Source organism: Pseudophryne corroboree, chromosome 10 (assembly GCF_028390025.1).
Source record: "Pseudophryne corroboree isolate aPseCor3 chromosome 10, aPseCor3.hap2, whole genome shotgun sequence".
Classification (NCBI taxonomy): Eukaryota; Metazoa; Chordata; class Amphibia; order Anura; family Myobatrachidae; genus Pseudophryne; species Pseudophryne corroboree.
The window spans coordinates 300,173,217-300,193,439 of record NC_086453.1 but is presented as its reverse complement, the minus strand read 5'-3'; the positions used below and the strand labels follow the sequence as shown (position 1 = coordinate 300,193,439).

Below are 20,223 nucleotides of genomic sequence, written 5' to 3'. Positions count from 1 at the left end.
GCAGGTATGACAAACCTATTGCCTTTGTAAATAATACCATCGACAACTGTAAGGTTACTGCGGTACATCCAATAATCATGGATAGACAGCGGGAACGCATGTTTTTCTGCTGGCCAACCTTTCAGAATGATATCTTTCAACACTTTCATTGTGTCATCTGTCTCAGTTTCTTTCCTAATCTGTTCTTGTCTTGCAAGAGACACTGGTAGAGAAGCTACGATCAAATTAACATAGGCTTCTATCTCTTCATCCATCAGACTTTTGGAACCTTCACTTTTGTCCACAGCACGAGAAAGTGTATCAGCAATGTACATGTATTTGCCGGGACAGTACAGCAAGTGTACATCATATTTCTGTAGTCTGATAAGCATTCGTTGAATTCTCATGGGACAGTCATGTAATGATTTAGTCATGATAGCTACCAATGGCTTGTGGTCAGTTTCCACTGTAAATGTTTGACCATACACAAACTGATGAAATCGCTCACATGCATATGTGATCGCTAGAAGTTCTTTTTCTATTTGAGCATACCTTGTTTCAGCACTTGTCAGTGCTCTTGATGCATAGATTACTGGTTGCCATGTATCCTCATGTTCTTGTAACAGCACTGAGCCTAGGCCAAATTGCGAAGCATCTGCTGAAATTCTTATTCTTTTCGCAGGATCAAAGAATTTTAGCACTGGTTGCTCTGTAATGATCTGTTTCAAGTTTTGCCAACTTTCTTCTTGTTCATGTGACCACATCCACTCGTTATCTTTGTCCAACAACCATCTAAGAGAGGCTGTTCATTCAGAGAGTTGAGAAATAAACTTTCCTAAGTATGTAATCATTCCTAGGAATCTTCTGACGTCGTCTTTGTTGTTAGGACGTTCCATGTTCACTATGGCTGATATTTTCCTTGGGTCTGGTTTTACACCTTGATCCGAGACCACGTCGCCCATAAAGATACGTGTATTCACGCCAAATTCACATTTGTCCTCTCTCTGCGTCCATTATCAGGTATTCCACAGACAATACGATCTCTAATCAGTGAATCCTTTAAATCACCAAACTCACAGGCTTTACTGAGTGATTGCAGCTCTGTAACATACTGATCAAATTCATCTACAGACTTCTGATCACATGTGAAAAACTTATATCTTTCATATGTCACATTTTTCCTTGGCACAAAGTAATCTTCAAACTTTTGCATTATAGAAGATAGTACCATATTCTGCCCCTCAGCAAACTGAAAACTATTATAAATGTCCAGCACATCCTCTCCTATCACATGGAGGAAAATGGATACCTTAGTTTTGTCAGCCTCTGTATCAGCTCCACATGCAGCAAGATATATATTAAACCTTTGCTTAAATCTTTTCCAGTTTTCAGACAAGTTACCAGACATCAGCATGCCGGTTGGAGTTTATCCATGGTTACTCACTGTTTGAAGAGAGGAGCACATGGCAGGCTTTGAAGACACTGAGTATCACAGCCTTACAGACTTCTGCAGGATTCTTTCACAGTCTGAGAGCACTAGCAGTCCAATTTAAACTTCTTCTGACACCATGTTTTGTTCATATGTTTGTAAATCCAGTCATAAGGACACAGAGACATGTGAGTTCACTGCTGTGCTGTTTATTCCATCACCAACTCCAGGCCCACTGGACCACCCACTTCCCAGCATCCCCCTGGTCCCAGGGACCATCACTGAAGATTCAGGCTTACACATATTAGTAAGGGAGTGTCTACAAATATTAAGCATTCTAATACACTAACATCACAGTGTCTAGGTACAACTGGGGATGAGATACCAGAGAATGGGTGCAGAGATACCAAGATATTTTAAAGTGTCAAAAGTCTGTTTTTTGCTTGGGGAATCCATGTGTCCTTATGCATCACTGTTTGGTAAAGGCAGTTATAATGCAACTCTTGAAACCTTACAGCTACAAGTCTGTAATAGTTGCTAAGCCCCACAAACTGCTGCATTGCATTGATCACTCTTGGCAAATAAAACAACTCTTTCAGTAGGGAAACCTATTCCAACATTGGGGGTAATTCAGAGTTGATCGCAGCAGCAAATTTGTTAGCAGTTGGGCAAAACCATGGGGGTCATTCCAAGTTGATCACTCGCTAGCAACTTTTTGAAGTGCAGTGATCATCTCAACCGTGGCTAAACTGCGCATGCGTATGCACTGCAATGCGCAGGCGCGTCGTACGAGTACAAAGCGGTTAGTTGCTGAGTGATGGATTTAACAAAGAATCCATTAGCACAGCCGAACGCACGGTGATTGACAGGAAGAGGGTGTTTATGGGTGTCAACTGACTGTTTTCAGGGAGTGGTTGGAAAAACGCAGGCGTGTCCAGGCGTTTGCAGGGCGGGTGTCTGACGTCAAATCCGGACCAGACACGCTGAAATGATCAAAAGGGCTGAGTAAGTCTATAGCTACTTAGAAACTGCACAAAAATTTTTCGGCCCGCTCGGCAGCACATGCGTTCGCACACTTGCAAAGTGAAAATCCACTCCCCCATAGGTGCCGACTATCTGATTGCAAGCCAGCAAAAAGTTGCTAGCGAGCTATCAACTCGGAATGACCCCCCATGTGCACTGCAGGGGGCAGATATAAAATTTGCAGAGAGAGTTAGATTTGGGTGGGTTATATTGTTTCTGTGCAGGGTAAATACTGGCTGCTTTATATTTACACTGCAGTTTAGATTTCAGTTTGAATACACTCCACCCAAATCTATCTTTCTCTGCACATGTTACATCGGCTCCACCTGCAGTGGACATGGGGGGTCATTCCGACCCGATCGCTTGCTGCGGTTTGTCGCAGCGCAGCGATTGGGTTGGAACTGCACACACGCCAGCGCCGCAGTGCTCTGGCGCATGGCAGCTGTCGTTGCCTAGCGATCGCCTCTGAGGAAGACGGTCGTTGGGTGGGAGGGGGCTGGACGGCGGCGTTAAGCCGCCGTTTACGGGGAGCGGTCCGACCAATGCAGGCATGGCCGGACCATTGGAGGGGCAGGCCGCGGCGGCTGTGTGACATCACATGCAGCCGCTGCGGTCCAGGGAGCGATGAGTAGCTTCCGGCCAGCACGCTAAAGCTGCGCTGGTCGGGAGCTACTCTTGAAGTGCAAAGGCATCGCCGCTGTGCGATGCCTTTGCACTTCTGCGGGGGGGGGGGGGCAGCACTGACATGCAGGGCGGACTAGCCCTGTGCTGGGCTTCCCCCCTCATGTCAGTGTGAATGATCGTAGCGGTGCTAAATTTAGCACTGCTATGATCCACTCAGAATGACCCCCCATGGTTTTGCCCAACTGCTAACAAATTTGCTGCTGCGATCAACTCTGAATTAGGCCCATTATGTATGCAACCATTGGTATGAGCGATGGCCCCATAAAGGCTGCTTACAGAAGAGGTCTCTAAAGGTGTGTACACACGGTGAGATCCTTGCTATGCCTGATTGTGACTATGCGATTTCCCTGGAACTCCCCCAGAGCCCAGATAGTATAGATTTTGACTACGTACGATTTTGACTAAGCGCCAATTTTGACTATACTTTGTACTAGATAGTACACTAGATAGTACACTAGATAGTCAAGATTGACTTACCTGCATAGTCTATCTAGCCTTACGATACCGACATAGCGGGACCGCGCATCGGTATCGAATCGGTATCGCAAGCTGCCTAACACCTAGAGATATGCACTAACTTTCCTTAAGATTTTGACTATATAGTCAAAATCTTACAGATTTATCTCACCATGTGTACACACTTTTAGTCCAAGATGACTTGAACTTTACAAAAGTGCTGATTGGAGTACTGTAATACCCCTTTTACACCAGCAGCATGTAACACGGGTTATTACACATGAACGTGCATAACCTGTGTTGCTGCTCGATGTAAACGGGCAGAGTTGGAATAATACAGGTCGAGTGACCCGGTATTTCAACTTGGGTAGTTTGCGGGGTTGAACACGTGTTCAACCCGGCAAACTGTGCAGTGTAAACGGGAGCCGGATCGCGCGACCCGGCTTCGCGTTTACACTCTATGTGCGGGGGTGCCGGGCGGCGCTTGGAGATCATGTGATCTCCAAGCGCCGCCCCCTTCGCATCACCGGCAACGTCACCAACCCGGCAATATGCTGGGCTGATGACTCCGGTGTAAATGGGGGCGTATGCGGGTCGCAGCCGAGTAGCTCCCGTGTCCGGGCTCCCGGCTGCGACCCGCTTCAGTTGGTCTAAAAGCGGTATCAGTGAGAAAGAATGTGCAGCTGTCAGTGTTAAAGATGCACTGCCACCTGTCATCTGTTGCAGGTACTTCGGTGGATCCCCACATGTTGCAGTTGTCAGTACTCTGCCACCTATCATCTGTAGCTAGTACAGCTATGGGGTAGTCACAACTTTGCATATGTTTGCGGTATGCATGTCATGGGCGGGTATATAGAATGGAGACCTATGCAGAGGTAAGCATATGCAAAGATCTGGCGGTTTTAGACGGGTCTCTTGCAGCGTGTATAGGGCTGATGCAAATCAGTAATGACAGCTGCAGTAATGACAGCTGCACTCACAAGTAATTGTACAGAGCCCAGGTTGCCATATAGAGCTGTCTGAATATAGGCAGAAATCCACAGCTATTTTCAAGCACACATTGCAGCTGTAACAGGCCCACAATCTCAGATTTATCTACCTACCTACCAATCTATTTATTCATCCATCCAGAGGTGTAACTAGAACTAAGCGGGCCCCACAGCAACATTTTCCACAGTGACCCCCCTTTGGTCCCGAATTTTCAAAGCTCCCCCCCCAGTCTTGGGCTTGCCTGCGACAATCGTTTATTTCAAGTGCTGATATTGATCGCACTGCACTCGCCTTGTTGCACCAGACTCCAGAGTATTATCGGATCTTTCTAACCTGCCCGACAGCGTCTGGTTCCATCTACTGCAATAGTATAGTCAGTCCATTCCAGGAGGGTGGGCAGCTGGGATGAACCATGCAGCGTGATTGGGTGGAGGGTCAGAAGGAGGGCGGGTCCGGGCAATCTGGTGTCACCTCCTCCCTGCAGAGTGACTTGGTGGAGGAGCAGGGAGGGCCTCAATCTGATGTGTAAATGGTGCATCTATCTATCTATCTATCTATCTATCTATCTATCTATCTATCTATCTATCTATCTGTCTGTCTGTCTGTCTGTCTGTCTGTCTGTCTGTCTCTAACATCTGTGTTATCTGCGTGTATCTCATATCTACCTATCTTAAATCTATGTATCCCATATTTATCTGTTTATATCACATTTATATATCTGTTTATGTTGCATCATTTTATTTATTTATGCATCCGTCTACTCAGCTGATTATTATTATTATTATTACTACCAGTTATTTATATAGCGCACACATATTCCGCAGCACTTTACAGAGAATATTTGGCCATTCACATCAATCCCTGCCCCAGTGGCGCTTACAATCTATATTCCCTACCACATGTACACACACATTCACACTAGGGTTTATTTTGTTGGGATCCAATTAACCTACCAGTATATTTTGGGATCGTGAGAGGAAACCGGAGCACCCGGAGGAAACCTATAGACTATCTATCTATCTATCTATCTATCTATCTATCTATCTATCTATCTATCTATCTATCTCAGTGACAAACGCAGGATTTCTAGAGTGGGGTTTCCAAATGAAGTCCACAATCTCCCACTCTGCGGAACATTGAAACGAATGCAGGATTTTTCGCGAGCGATAGAAGAACCTAGGAACAACCCTCGACATAAATGTAAAAATTGGTAATTTTATACACTGGCTACTGTATGTAATACAGTATTAATATTTAACACTATAGATGGACTCTAGCTACAGATGGTCTCTAGTATAAGCTGTATCAAACATTTAAATAATATAAATACTGTAAGTGGTCAGGAAAAGGTTAAACGTATCATAAGTAAATAAATACACAAACATAATAGAACCAGTACTGCACTTTATAAACACACATTCTCCCGCCTCATGGTAAGGCTCCTGTCTCTTCTTCCTGGTAGCTACTCTCTGGTCCAGTGCCCGGATTGAGGACTCAGATCCACACACACAGAAAACTTGGTAGAAGCTGCTACCACTGGGCATGTGCAGCAGCTCTGCTCTGTCCCTTATACTGCATGATGTGGCCGCAGCTTTAGTAATTGTATTATATACCATTGCTTTTGTTGTCATAATTTGAGGCACTTCCCAAGAGTAGGGGGGTTTCTGGGCAACCGGATCCCCCCCTCCCCCCACCCCCACGCGTTTGCCTATGTATGTATGTATGTATGTATGTATCTATCTACAGTATCTCAATCCAGCCATTCATCTCTCTTTCTCACAACAATTGATTTATTGTATGATCTGACAAGATGGCTCCCTTTTCTGTTTCGGTACAAGTGGCTATCAGATAGGTAAATGAGAAGTGAGATGCTGTCCATCCTTCTCAGTAACACTATAGAAGCAGCAATCTCATTTTCCAGATGGCTGGTATTTGTTTTTAAGAAGAGTTGAGAAGAGCACAGTGTCTAAAAGATCTCTAAGTTCCTCTCAGAAAACAATGGCTGCAAAACCCACACTTGTCTTTCAGAGAGCCCAGAGGAGGAGGCTCTGCATAGTGTGGGAAGCATCCCAAAAGAGGAGGAAGAAAGGCATCACACTCATCTTTGATGGGGCTTAGACCAGCCAGTTTGACTGATAGGTCAGAGGACATGGGAGACTAATATAGTAGAAACATGGTACAATAGACCTTACAAAATAAATCAACTCCAAAAATGCTTTTTAGCATATATTTTAGAAACAAATAATAAATAGTGTACTTCTACAGGAAAGGGTTGTGCCGATAAATATCTATGATGCATTTTTCATATACATTTATTTTCTTTCCGTTAGCAGCCATAGTGGGTAATTCAGGTTTGTCAGCAAACCAAAAAAGTTAGCAATTTGGCAAAACTATGTTGGACTGCAGGTGGGGCAGATGTAACATGTGCAGAGAGAGTTAGACTTGGGTGGGTTTGTTTCTGTGCAGGGTAAATACTGGCTGCTTTATTTTTACACTGCAATTTAGATTTCAGCTTGAATACACCTCACCCAAATCTAACTCTCTCTCTCTCTCTGCACGTGTTAAATCTGCCCCACCTGCAGTCCAACATGGTTTTGCCTATTACAGAAAAATGTTGCTGCTACGATCAGGTCTGAATTAGGCCCTATATACAAGCCTAGTATATTCCTCATGTGCTGATCAGACAGTTATGATGATATCCCTCTATGGGGAGTATCTAATTGGGTGCGAGGACCTCTCCCCCAATTTTGGATCACCGCGTGATGTGTACCCCTGATACCCACAGTATCCAATTAAAACAAAAAATGCAGGCAGGATTTTCTGCTTTGAAACCCCCACGGTATGAGAGAAAATAAAAGAAATACTCACCTGCTCCAGACGCTCTGCTGAGATCTGTCCCTGGCTGCTGCCTCCTCCGGCCGCTGTACTGGCTCCTGCGCTCCCCTGCATGAAGAAAGAGAACCAGAGAAGGAATGTATAGTGTAGTGTGTGCGGGGAGGGAGGTGCGGGAGCACAGCAGTTCCAGAGCACTTCTGGACCATTTATCATAAACATATGGATTTTAGGAAAAATTGGTCATGCTCTTGGGCTGAGAGAAAAAAATCCCTCACTGCTCGAAAAAACCCTGTACCCTGCACCCAATTAAATAGCAAAGATCTTGCACCTGCAGGAAAACCGGTGTAGGGCTGAGATTTTTGCTATTCTCCCACTTAATTGAATATGCCCCAATATCAGTTCAGGTTCAGTCTCCAATATCTGACAATCAAAAATCCAAAATATTCCATAATCCAATTTTTTGTGCGGGACTGAGAGAGTGACAGTGCTTTCTGATGGGTCAGTGAACACATACTTTGTTTCATACTCAAAATTATTACAAATATTCTTTAAAATTACCTTCAGGTTATGTGTATAAGGTGAATATGAAACAACTGCATTCTGTGTTAGACTTGGATCTCATTATGCTATGCAAATATTCCCAATATACGGAAATGCTTGGGATATGGGAGGCACAACCTGATATAGCGTTGCTTATACTTGCTTGAAGCCAGTGTAGCTGTTACTGTTTATGAAGGTTTTGGTCCCAGACTTCACTCTCCTCATGATCAGCAATAATAATTATAGCAGTTTTATTTTAAGGTCTTAAATACAGAAAATGTTTGTAGTCCAAACAATTAAGGAGCGCTTATAAAAATAGGATTTTGGTACTTACCAGGTAAATCCTTTTCTTTGAATCCATAGGGGGCACTGGAGTACTCTTGGGATATGGACGGGCGTAGCCGAACAAAGGCACTGAATATTCAAATTTAGGACCCTCCCCCCCCTCCATATCCCCAAGTACCTCAGTGTACTTTGCCAGTGTTTTTTACTGAGCGAACAGGATATAGAGAGGTTGACAATGGAGAATCCCTATAACATAACGGACAACCACAAAGTTGATCCGTAACCTTATTGTCAACTAAACAGTTGACACCTTAACCGATAGAACCTTATAATTTGAGCCAATCGGTGAAAATGTGTTACCATAAGCTCCTTTGAGCTTAATACCCCCCAAGTAAAATTTGTTCACTAAGCTCCCTTGAGCTTAAAACAACCCAGGTAAAACTGCTCTGGGTGGGCGTCCAGTGCCCCCTATGGATTCAAAGAAAAGGATTTACCTGGTAAGTACCAAAATCCTATTTTCTTTATCATCCACTAGGGGTCACTGGAGTACTCTTGGGACGTACCAAAGCATCCCTCGTGGGCGGGAGAGCTGTTTGATACTTGTAACAGTAGGCAGCCAAAGCTAAATGCTGATGGCGCCACCATTTATAACGTATAAACGTGCACAAACGTGGTGCACTGAAGGCTATGTAGCCGCGTCGTAGACGCTCCACGACCCGTTGGGTCTGACATTCCCACAGAACCTGTGGGATGAACTATTACTGACGTAGGCGATTGTAACTTAGCCTTAAAGTAAGTCTGACTTGTAGTCATTATTATCCAACTGGATAATGTCTGCTGAGAAACTGGCTAACCCCAGTTTGCAGTATCATATAGAACAAACAACATATTCATATCACGTACTGTAGACGTTTGGTACATATATAAACGCGTAATGCGTGTACCACATTCCGAATTCTAGAATGTGCTGTCCCCACAGGAACCACTATTGGTATATTGATGTGAAGAATACGAAAGCGGATTTCGTCCGAAGATCTGCTTTGTCATGAGAAACTCAAATACGGTGGCTTGGAATACAAGGCACCCAAATATGAAAACAAAACCCTTGCCGAAGCCAAGGCTAGAAGCCAAGGCTAGAAGAAAAATGTTTTCCAAAGTGAGAAACTTAATTCTCATTTGTTGTAAAGGTTCAAAAAATATGAAACTTAATTTCCCTTTGTTGAAAGGGTTCCAAAATATGAAAACTGTAATAAATCTGATCCCAACCTCAAATCGCCTGGCGTTGTAGGTGGGATAAATAGAGTCTGAACTTTGGTGACACCTTGTAGAAAGATATTTACAGACGCAAATAGAGGCAAACGTCTTTGAAAATACGTTTACCACACAGATACCTGCACTGTTAGTGCAGATGAACGCAGTTTTCCATCCCATCCCGTTTAACAGAATACGGGTACTTGAAGTATGATGTTGGAAACTTCCGAGGTTTACAACCTATGTAAGCACACGAAATTTTTTAATAATGAGCTGCCTTAAGCGGCTTACTATTTCGTTACATGGTTGGTATAACCGATACTGTAATGCTCTATTTTTTTTTTAAGAGGGCGGTCTTATGGAACGCTTCACGAATTTGCGTGTCATCCTTGCGCAGGGGCCATGCTAATCTTCTCTGTATCGTTCCAATTTTAGTATATGTGTTGCCGAAGCGAGCACTGAACCCTCATCCCGTCAACTGCAGCTGCGGTACATAGATAATAGGTACATAGGTAACTATGGGTAAAAGAACGTTCCCTGATGTAACAGGTTGGACGTATTATGAGCGGGCCAAGATCGTGTGCAAGTATTCCTTGAAAATTCGAGAAGCAAACTTCTCCGAAACCCATGAGATACCACCAGTATGACTGTGACGAACTGTCTTCTGATCCGTTTTGGCAACGAAGAGAGAAGCGGCAAATGGTGGAGCCAGATACACGATGCTGAATGACCCCATGAATGTGATGTACACATACTGAGCTTTTGTAATTGTGGCGAGATGCCATCATGTATACTTGAGGGTAACCCCCTTCTGTGGACTCACATATGAAACACCTCTGGATTTAATGTCCAGTTTTCAAGATCCAAACCCTGACGGGTGAGATCGTATGTCTAACAGATGTCCACTCACGGATTGATCTCTTGACATTTTCACATAATGGCGTTCTGAGCCATTGAAGATTTGAGTTACCTGCCGCATTGCCATGCGGCTTCTTGGTTCTCACTGGTTGTTGAGTATGCAACTGCCGTTGCTTTGTTTGACTGCTTAAGGGCAGCGTGAGCCAGGCATGAAAAACAAAATTACATGAAACTCACGGTTGTTCCTCTCCACAGAAATCTTTAGTAAAAAGCGAAAGATTTATTCGTTCTGAAGAGAAACCAGAGTCTATCCCTGGTCAGACTGAAAGCGAATCCTTTATTGCATTGTAAAATGCACAGAGTTCTAGGACATGTATCGACAGCCATCTGTCGTGTTTTAGAACCTTTGCGCTGATTGTAACTACAAATCCCGACTCTCTGCGACTGTCGTCCAGAGTATATGCACCCTTGTCCCTCTGTGGGAAACGCGAGTGAAGGGTGGGGACCTAAATTGAAAACACATCTTTATTCTTAATAGGTGAATACACCAATGTACCGCTAGTGTGCGTGTTTTGCACTAATTACTAGATGTACCTTCTTGCTGGTGTAGTAGGTAAAAGTCTTTGATTTACCGTATTTGTAATCTTACCTAGGAATTGACATCGTTTAGACAGAATTAGATGCGATTGTTTTCGAACTTGATCTGCTATCGCAGTATACCTTAATAGCGCAAGTTAGAGGAACTTTGTTAATACATAGTTCGTATGTGAGATGAGCTATCATCCCATCATCACATTGGTAAATACCGGAAGCGATAAGCAACGGTCGACATGAAGATCAAATGCAATTATGCAATTTTGTGGCTCCAATAAGCAAATACTAACTGCAGAAAATCCATTTTCTAACTGTAGTAAATGACTTGCTTATTGATATAGCAACGGAGCTGTTTGGTTTTGCTCAAACAGAGGGGAATAAGTAACTTGGCGTACTATTGCCTGGTTTATAAGCCAGCAAAGAGTAAATGATCACCTGCCAAACCCTTCGACAGAAGCAGTTTTGTACTTTAAGCTGTAAATAGCTGAGACATATATGAGTTGAAGTCATGAAACCTCTCAAATGTAACATGTAAAGACACGCTTCCACAATTGTAAAAGAGGTCATCAAACCACTGGTTTGCTGACTGTAACGTCCTGTCGTTACAAGGCGTGACTAAAAACACCGTGACAAGTATACTGTATGCGCTAATGGCTGAATATCATCAAGGGATAAAATGCCGTTACAAGCATATCAAATTTAGGAGCAAACAAGCTCTGGCCTTGTCGCGTTTACTAGCGACAATGAAAATAACCGGCGTTAGCAGAAGCTTTACAGATATACTCTGCAGCTTCTTTTAACAGTGATCGGCATGGTTTCATACATAGCTTCTAGTGACCCAAATGTATCCTGGGTTTTTATAATGTTTGACAGAAACGCATCTACCAATGGCGGATCGCATTCTTTTGGAAACGATTATGTATGATTGTCCAAAACCCCGCACTATCTGAGTGCTGGAGTAATGTACCGTTCTTACTCGTAGTTATTGGTGTGAGATTTGACCTATAATCGTGCATTAAATTATAAGACCAGTGAAATAAACCCTCTGGTACCCAAAGGGAAATTGGCCCTTTGGAAAAAAACTGTCTTTTGTTAGAGCTGGCGGAGTAACTCCGAGACTCCGATTACCGCTCTTTTAATTTGAATTGCCACTGTAATATTTTTAAAAGTATTTTTAGTCTGCACTAGAGCCTTATTCGCTATGTAGACAGACAACATAATTGGCAACAGACAGACACTTGCCCGATTATATGGCACATATATATATATATATATATATATATGTTATTGCTGAACAGCATATTTATATGAAACTCATGGTTGTTTCTCTGTACGGAAATCTTTAGGAAACTAAAGTGTTCTTTATGTGAAAAGCAGTTCACATGGGCATATGAAACCCGAACCAAATTCCTATTAACACCCCTGCGCCTTCTGGTGGCTTAAAGATGTAGGGCAGGAATGTTCTAGAATTATCCTGAACAAAAAATTCCCACTAACACCCCTGCGCCTCCTTGTGGAGCAGAGGTGTATGGCCGGAATGTATAACTGGAAAAACAGCAATGATTGAAATGGCCGTCATGCCATGCTTTCCCAGAAAATCACAGTACAGTTACCTGCTGCAGTTTTAATATAGGCTTAATTACCTATTATACAGATTATACAGTGATAATACAGGTGTATGTAAAATACATGCATTTAGTTAGCCTCTATTAATATGAACACTGCCTGCAGTGTTATTATCTTGCAGTCTTAACAGAAAAGAACAGAAAACATGATTAAACCTGCAATAGGCTATGCCCCTGATAGGCCATTGCTAGGCCAAGCCTCATATATATATTATATATATAAAATGTACTTAACCATATAATCACAGTTGATACTGATATTATACACAGTTGTGCTAGCAAACAGCTTCATTATATATTATATATATAAAATTTACTTAACCATATAATCACAGTTGATACTGATATTATACACAGTTGTGCTAGCAAACAGCTTCATTATATATTATATATATAAAATTTACTTATTATATATATAAATTGTGCTGAAACATATAATTTCCTGATATTATAGCCCATGACTTTAAAATTGCTGCACTGCTTGTGATAGTTTGAGCAGCCTATCTTTAACCCATGCAGCCTTCTGCTGCTGCTATGGGCATTACTCCCCCTCCCCCCCCCTGCCTCCCCATGTTACCTTACGGGGATCGGGTGCAGGGAAAGGAGGAAAGCGCTGTATATAGCGCCGGGGAGCCGTCCGGAAGAGCGGGCGGCGGCGGCGCCTTCCTACATCCGTACACAGTCTCCCTGTGTCCGGCCTCAGCGGCGTGCGGTGACTGGAAGAGCGGCCGGCGTCCGTGAGTGACGTGTGGCCGCTCGTTAGCACACGGGTAATCTCGGCGGCGCCTGTGCCGGGGCATCAGCGTAGTGAGAGCGGCCGGCGTCTGAGTGACGTGCGGCCGCTCTGCGCATCGTTCAGGAAGACCTTCAGCGGCGTGTTCAGCGGCTATAACACTCACACACAGCAGGGCGGCAGCGTGAGCTGACCGCCCTGACACTCATACCTTGTGCCGCCTTCTCTTGGCTGTGACGAGCTTCTCTGTGCAAGCTCCGTTTCAGCCTCCAGCATCTCATCTAGGCTGTTTCTTCCAGCTCTTTGTCTCATCCTGGCTGTGACGGAGCTTCTTTCTGTAAGCTCCGTTCAGTTTGCAGGAGACAGTGGCTGCCTGTGGCTGTGAGGGTGCTCTTTGTGAGGACCGACACGCCATGCGCTTGCTTATAGCGCCTGTGGCTGTGAGGGTGCTCTTTGTGAGGACCGACACGCCATCCGCTGCCTTGCAGCGGCACCATCCCGGACCCATGTTTTTCCATAAACTGGGACGGGAAGTGTAAAAATTAAAAATAAAAATAAAAATAAAAATCTTCTGAAATGTGGCCTTGCCACAAGCCGATGTTCATCTGTGAGCACCGAAAAAACACTGGCAAAGTACACTGAGGTACTTGGGGATATGGAGGGGGGGGAGGGTCCTAAATTTGAATATTCAGTGCCTTTGTTCGGCTACGCCCGTCCATATCCCAAGAGTACTCCAGTGACCCCTAGTGGATGATAAAGAAATACTCAAATTTATTATACATATAAAATATGATTATTACACATTAAATGAATACTCAAACATTCAAAGAAGTGGCAGGGAATAAGCGTTATGTTGTAGATATATGCAGCTTATGATAGCTGGGTTTTTATTAGCTAAAATTGCGGTCCATGTGAAAAATATTTATGCTGATATTGTCCAAAGTTAGTATACTGTTTTGTTCATATGTTTGGAAATCCAGTCATAAGAACACAGAGACATGTGAGCTCACTGCTGTGCTGTTTTATTCCATCACCAACTCCAGACACACTGCACACTGGACCACCCACTTCCCAGAATCCCCCTGGTCCCAGGGACCATCACTGAAGATTCAGGCTTACACATATTAGTACGGGAGTGTCTACAAATATTAAGCATTCTAATACACTAACATCACATCCTCTTTTCTTTAAAGATAAGCCCTGTACGCTTCAATGCAACAATTAACAACGTCATATTAAGAACATCATCTAACACGTTTCAATGAGTCTCTCAGGTCTGTGTATTTCCCTTTTGGGTCTTTCATACACAGTCTGCGTTTCATCGACCATGTTGGACCTTTCTAGAATCGTGGTTTGTTCACCATTATCAGGATCATCATACATGTCAGATGAAGGGTATTCTTCAGTCATGTTGTCTTCATTATGGTTAAGTTGAGATCTTAAATCCACCCGATTTCTTCTTACTTCCGTTCCACGCTCTGTACATATAGTATAAGATCTTGGTGCTACTTGTGCTTGCACAATACCTTTCTGCACCCAAATACCTTTCTTGTGATCTCTGAGACGGACTCAGTCTGACCAACGCTGAGTTTATTAAGCAGTTCATCATGTATCGGGAAATTTGCTCTAATCCTCCTTCCCATCAGCATTTGTGCAGGAGAAAGTCCATTCTGTAAAGGTGTACTGCGGTAGATTAAAAGACTTTTGTAGAAATCTTCTTTACCTTCTTGAGCTTTTTTCATGAGACTCTTTACAGTTTTTACTGAACTTTCCACCAACCCATTTGAGCGTGGATAGTGGGGACTTGACGTAGTATGGACAAATTCCCACTCATCAGCAAATTGTCTAAATTCAGCACTGGAAAACTAAGGACCATTGTCAGTGAACACTTCCATAGGAACACCATGCCTTGCAAAGATTGACTTCATGCAATTGATTACGGCTTTACTAGTAGTTCTATGTAGTGTCTTCACCTCAGGGTAGTTAGAATAATAATCAGTCACAACAATGTACGTTTTCCCATTACAGTCAAACAAATCTGTGCCAACTTTCTGGTACGGTCTCTCTGTCACTGCATGAGGACTCAGTGGCTCGACTTGTTGTTTCGGTCTATACGTAAGACATAATTCACATGTAGGTGTAGTCTGTGCTATGTCTGATAGCTACCAATGGCTTGTGGTCAGTTTCCACTGTAAATGTTTGACCAAACACAAATTTATGAAATCGCTCACATGCGTATGTGATCGCTAGAAGTTCTTTTTCTATTTGAGCATACCTTGTTTCAGCACTTGTCAGTGCTCTTGATGCATAGATTACTGGTTGTCATGTATCCTCATGTTCTTGTAACAGCACTGAGCCTAGGCCAAATTGCGAAGCATCTGCTGAAATTCTTATTCTTTTCGCAGGATCAAAGAATTTTAGCACTGGTTGCTCTGTAATGATCTGTTTCAAGTTTTGCCAACTTTCTTCTTGTTCATGTGACCACATCCACTCGTTATCTTTGTCCAACAACCATCTAAGAGAGGTTGTTTGTTCAGAGAGTTGAGAAATAAACTTTCCTAAGTAAGTAATCATTCCTAAGAATCTTCTGACGTCGTCTTTGTTGTTAGGACGTTCCATGTTCACTATGGCTGATATTTTCCTTGGGTCTGGTTTCACACCTTGATCCGAGACCACGTCGCCCATAAAGGTAGGTGTATTCACGCCAAATTCACATTTGTCCTTGTTTAGCTTTAGATTCACTTTCTTGACAAGTTCCATTACTTGTCTCAATCTAGAATCATGTTCTTCCTTTGTAGATCCCCAGACAATAATGTCATCCATCATTGTTTCAACACCTGGAATATGTTCAAAAATCATGTGTATCTTTTTGTGATATACTTCTGGAGCAGACAATATTCCATATGGTAATCGAAGAAATCTGTATCTACCTTCTGGTGTATTAAATGTACAAAGCTTTGAGCTGGCCTCATCTAGCTTCATTTGCCAGAATCCTGAAGATGCATCCAATTTACTGAACCATTGTGCTCCCGCAAATTGCGACATGATTTCATCTCTAGTTGGTAGTTTGAAATGTTCTCGTTTAATAGCTTTGTTTAAATCTCTGGGGTCTAGACATATTCTTAGTTGTCCATTTTTCTTTTCAACAATTACTAAGGAGCTTACCCATTCAGTAGGCTCATCAACTTTCTGTATCACACCCAAGGCTTCCATGTGATTTAACTCTTGTTTCAGTTTTTCTCTCAGAGAAAACAGCACTTTTCTACAGGGGTGTATCCCTGAAGAAACTTGCGTGTCTATATTTATTTTATGCTCTCCAGGCAAACAACCTAGACCTTCAAACAAGTCTCTGTATTCTGTAAACATTGATTTGCAGTCATCTTCTACTTGTGATGTCACCATAAAAAATTTCTTTAGCAAGCTTAGTTTCTCACAGGAACTTAATCCTAAAATCGGTTGCACATTTTTATCCACAATCAGTAGAGATGTTTTGAACTGTTGTCCCTTATATTTCAGTGTCACTAAGCATGTACCTTTCACAGGAATTTCCTCCCCAGTGTACCCTGTAACTTTCACTTTGGCTGGATGAATTTTAGGTTTTACTCTAAAAGTCTTATAGTCTTGAAACGATATTAAATTCACCTGCGCGCCAGTATCAAGCTTAAATGGAATGACAATCTCGTTCACAGTTAAAGGGACAATCCATTCTTTCTTATCTGCACTGAAAAGTTCAATGCAATCCACAAAGAATTCCTCTGTTTGTTTAACAGCATACACTTTGGTTGTTTCACTTTTCATTTTACAGCATTTGGCAAAGTGATTAAGTCTACCACATTTCATGCAGGTTTTACCATAAGCAGGGCACATTTTAGGATTGTGAGCATTTCCACATCTACTACACATTTCCATGTTAGACTGTGGCTTAGACTGCTTCATTTTTGAGAATGGAGGTTTGCTTGGCTCTGTTTTCTGCACTGCATGTACAGCAGCATCAGCTTCCTTGTGTAACTTTTTGGCTTGAAATCTAGTTATTTCTGCAGATCTGCACATAGTCACTGCCTTGTCTAGTGTTAGGTCTTGCTCTCTCAGCAGTCTCTCTCTTAGTCCATTATCAGGTATTCCACAGACAATACGATCTCTAATCAGTGAATCCTTTAAATCACCAAACTCACAGGTTTTACTGAGTGATTGCAGCTCTGTAACATACTGATCAAATCCATCTCCAGACTTCTGATCACATGTGAAAAACTTATATCTTTCATATGTCACATTTTTCCTTGGCACAAAGTAATCTTCAAACTTTTGCATTATAGAAGATAGCACCATATTCTGCCCCTCATCAAACTGAAAACTATTATAAATGTCCAGCACATCCTCTCCTATCACATGGAGTAAAATGGATGCCTTCATTTTGTCAGCCTCTGTATCAGCAAGATATATATTACATCTTTGCTTAAATCTTTTCCAGTTTTCAGACAAGTTACCAGACATCAGCATGCCATTTGGAGGAGCTAGTTTATCCATGGTTACTCACTGTTTGAAGAGAGGAGCACACGGCAGGCTTTGCAGACACTGAGTATCACAGCCTTACAGACTTCTGTAGGATTCTTTCACACTCTGAGAGCACTAGCAGTCCAAGTTAAACTTCTTCTGACACCATGTTTTGTTCATATGTTTGGAAATCCAGTCATAAGGACGCAGAGACATGTGAGTTCACTGCTGTGCTGTTTTATTCTATCACCAACTCCAGACACACTGCACACTGGACCACCCACTTCCCAGCATCCCCCTGGTCGCAGGGACCATCACTGAAGATTCAGGCTTACACATATTAGTAAGGGAGTGTCTACAAATATTAAGCATTCTAATACACTAACATCACATATACTAGTATGCTTTATAGCAGGACCAAATTTGAAATTGGATAGATATGGTGGATACGCTATGCTCACCCCCGTTAGTTGGAGTGACTCGCACTCATTACTTAAGTTTGCACTGATTCCCGTCAATCGCAATGCAGAGGAAGATACTCCAGATAGCTGCAGATGTTCTCCTTCTTTAGATGTACTGGAGAAGGAGGCAGCAAGTCCGCGATGGTACGTCTGCTGACGGGGCTTTCTTGAGCACAGCGGCGGTGTATGTAGGTAAAAGGTGCTAAGTGCAATGCATAGCACTGATTGACGGGGGGAGGACGTTCACCGGCTTTGGGATGAACGGAGTTTTTGTCCAGCAACGGACCCGCAATAGTTGAAGCCCACTACGCGTTTCTCCGCAACATCAGTTGGCGGTTTCTTTAGGAGGAGTAAGTGTTCAAGAGTAAGAGTTCAAATGGACCGCAATTTTAGCTAATAAAAACCCAGCTATCACAGGCTGAATATATCTACAACATCACGCTTATTCACTGCCACTTCTTTGACTGTTTGAGTATTAATTTAATGTGTAATAATCATATTTTATATGTATAATAATGAGTATTTTATAAGCGCTCCTTAATTGTTTGGACTACAAACATTTTTTGTATTTATTCTGTTAATAGGCATGCAGATTGCCCTTAGGAGCTGCTAGATCTAATAATACATTGTTGATTGCAAGTATATAGGTGCTTTTTAAATATGTATATACACACTTATACCTTGTAAATTGTTCAGCGCCCAATACTATCAGGGTAAATTATCCCCTGTAGTTTTATACTGTTTTAAGGTCTTCAAATAATAAGAATTATTCACAATGCACTGCAACATGTCACCAACGTTCTAATCAGTTTTCCAGCGATGGAAGTACGTTTGCTGAAATGATCAGGGATGGCTCTCTGACTGTTATCTGTTATATGTATTACACACTTGCATGCGTGCACATGAACATAGAGGCTGTAAATCGGCCCATTACAGGAGCTGCTCGTACCTTCATAGGCTGTGAGCAGAAAATCAGCTAAAGACACCGTATCCTACAAATCTGCCAGAAGCTGTTCTGGCACATGCTCACGTCTAATGGTAATTCAGATCATAAAAATGTTCCAAAGACAATGCAAGCTGCCCTTTAACACATTTAAGGTGTACTGGACAAGAGTCTGACTACCTTACTATTTCTCCTCTTTATGACCATGTATACCCTAACCTATGGGATCAATGTGATAGTAGCAATCAGAGGCATAACATGGGTCCTTGGTGCCTGGAGCAAGCGCATGCTACGGAGTCCCCCAGAACTGAAGGGACCAGAGGGCATGGCCAGCATAAGGAGGCACAATGAAGTGAATGAAATGGTAGGGACCCAGAAGATACTGAGTGTGCGTCTAACTAGTGCACACTAGCTGATACTCTCTGAAAGTCTGGGAGACTTCCCTGCAGGGGCACCGGGAAGAAGGGGAGAGCGGGAACTCATTTCCTCGGCATGGGCTTGTTGGAGGAACCCAGTGGGGGCCCAGTCCGGGCCTGGGTCAGATAATACATACATCGGTGCCCCTGTGTGGCTTCACGTTTTTTTCTAAGGGGTGCAGCTACACCTCGGGGTCATTCCACATCAAATCAACACAATTTTTCAAAAAAGTCCCACCTAAAAAACTCTAATTTCAATCAAACGTGGTAGAACAAATTCTGCCATGGGTGTAAACAAACCCCCCTCCTCCCCTCCCTAATCTTTAATAAAAAATGTACTATTACCATTTTTAAAGGGATCAGTACGAAATCCCGCCGGACGGGATCTCGTCGGTCGCAATACTGACACCGGAATCCCGACCGGCACAATCCCGACAGGGGGGGCAAGCGCAACACAGCCCCTTGCGAGCTTGCTGCACTCGGCACACTAATTTATTCTCCCTCTATGGGTGTCGTGGGATTTCGGTGTCGGTATTCCGACCACCGGGATTCCGTCCGGCAGGATCTTGACCGCATCACTTTTTAAAATTGCATTTGCAGCTCACACTAGAGCAGTGTTTCCCAACCACG

At 43.0% G+C, this 20,223-nt stretch overlaps 2 non-coding genes across 2 annotated transcripts; both read right to left on the bottom strand.

Moving 5' to 3' along the window:
• Nucleotides 1–9,824: 9,824 nt before the first annotated feature.
• Nucleotides 9,825–9,931, bottom strand: LOC134967981 (U6 spliceosomal RNA). The gene has a single exon (XR_010189290.1). It is a non-coding gene; the product is annotated as a U6 spliceosomal RNA (small nuclear RNA).
• Nucleotides 9,932–10,524: 593 nt separating this feature from the next.
• LOC134967930 (U5 spliceosomal RNA) lies at nt 10,525–10,639 on the bottom strand. Its single transcript, XR_010189265.1, has one exon. It is a non-coding gene; the product is annotated as a U5 spliceosomal RNA (small nuclear RNA).
• Between the last annotated feature and the right edge of the window lie 9,584 nt (nt 10,640–20,223).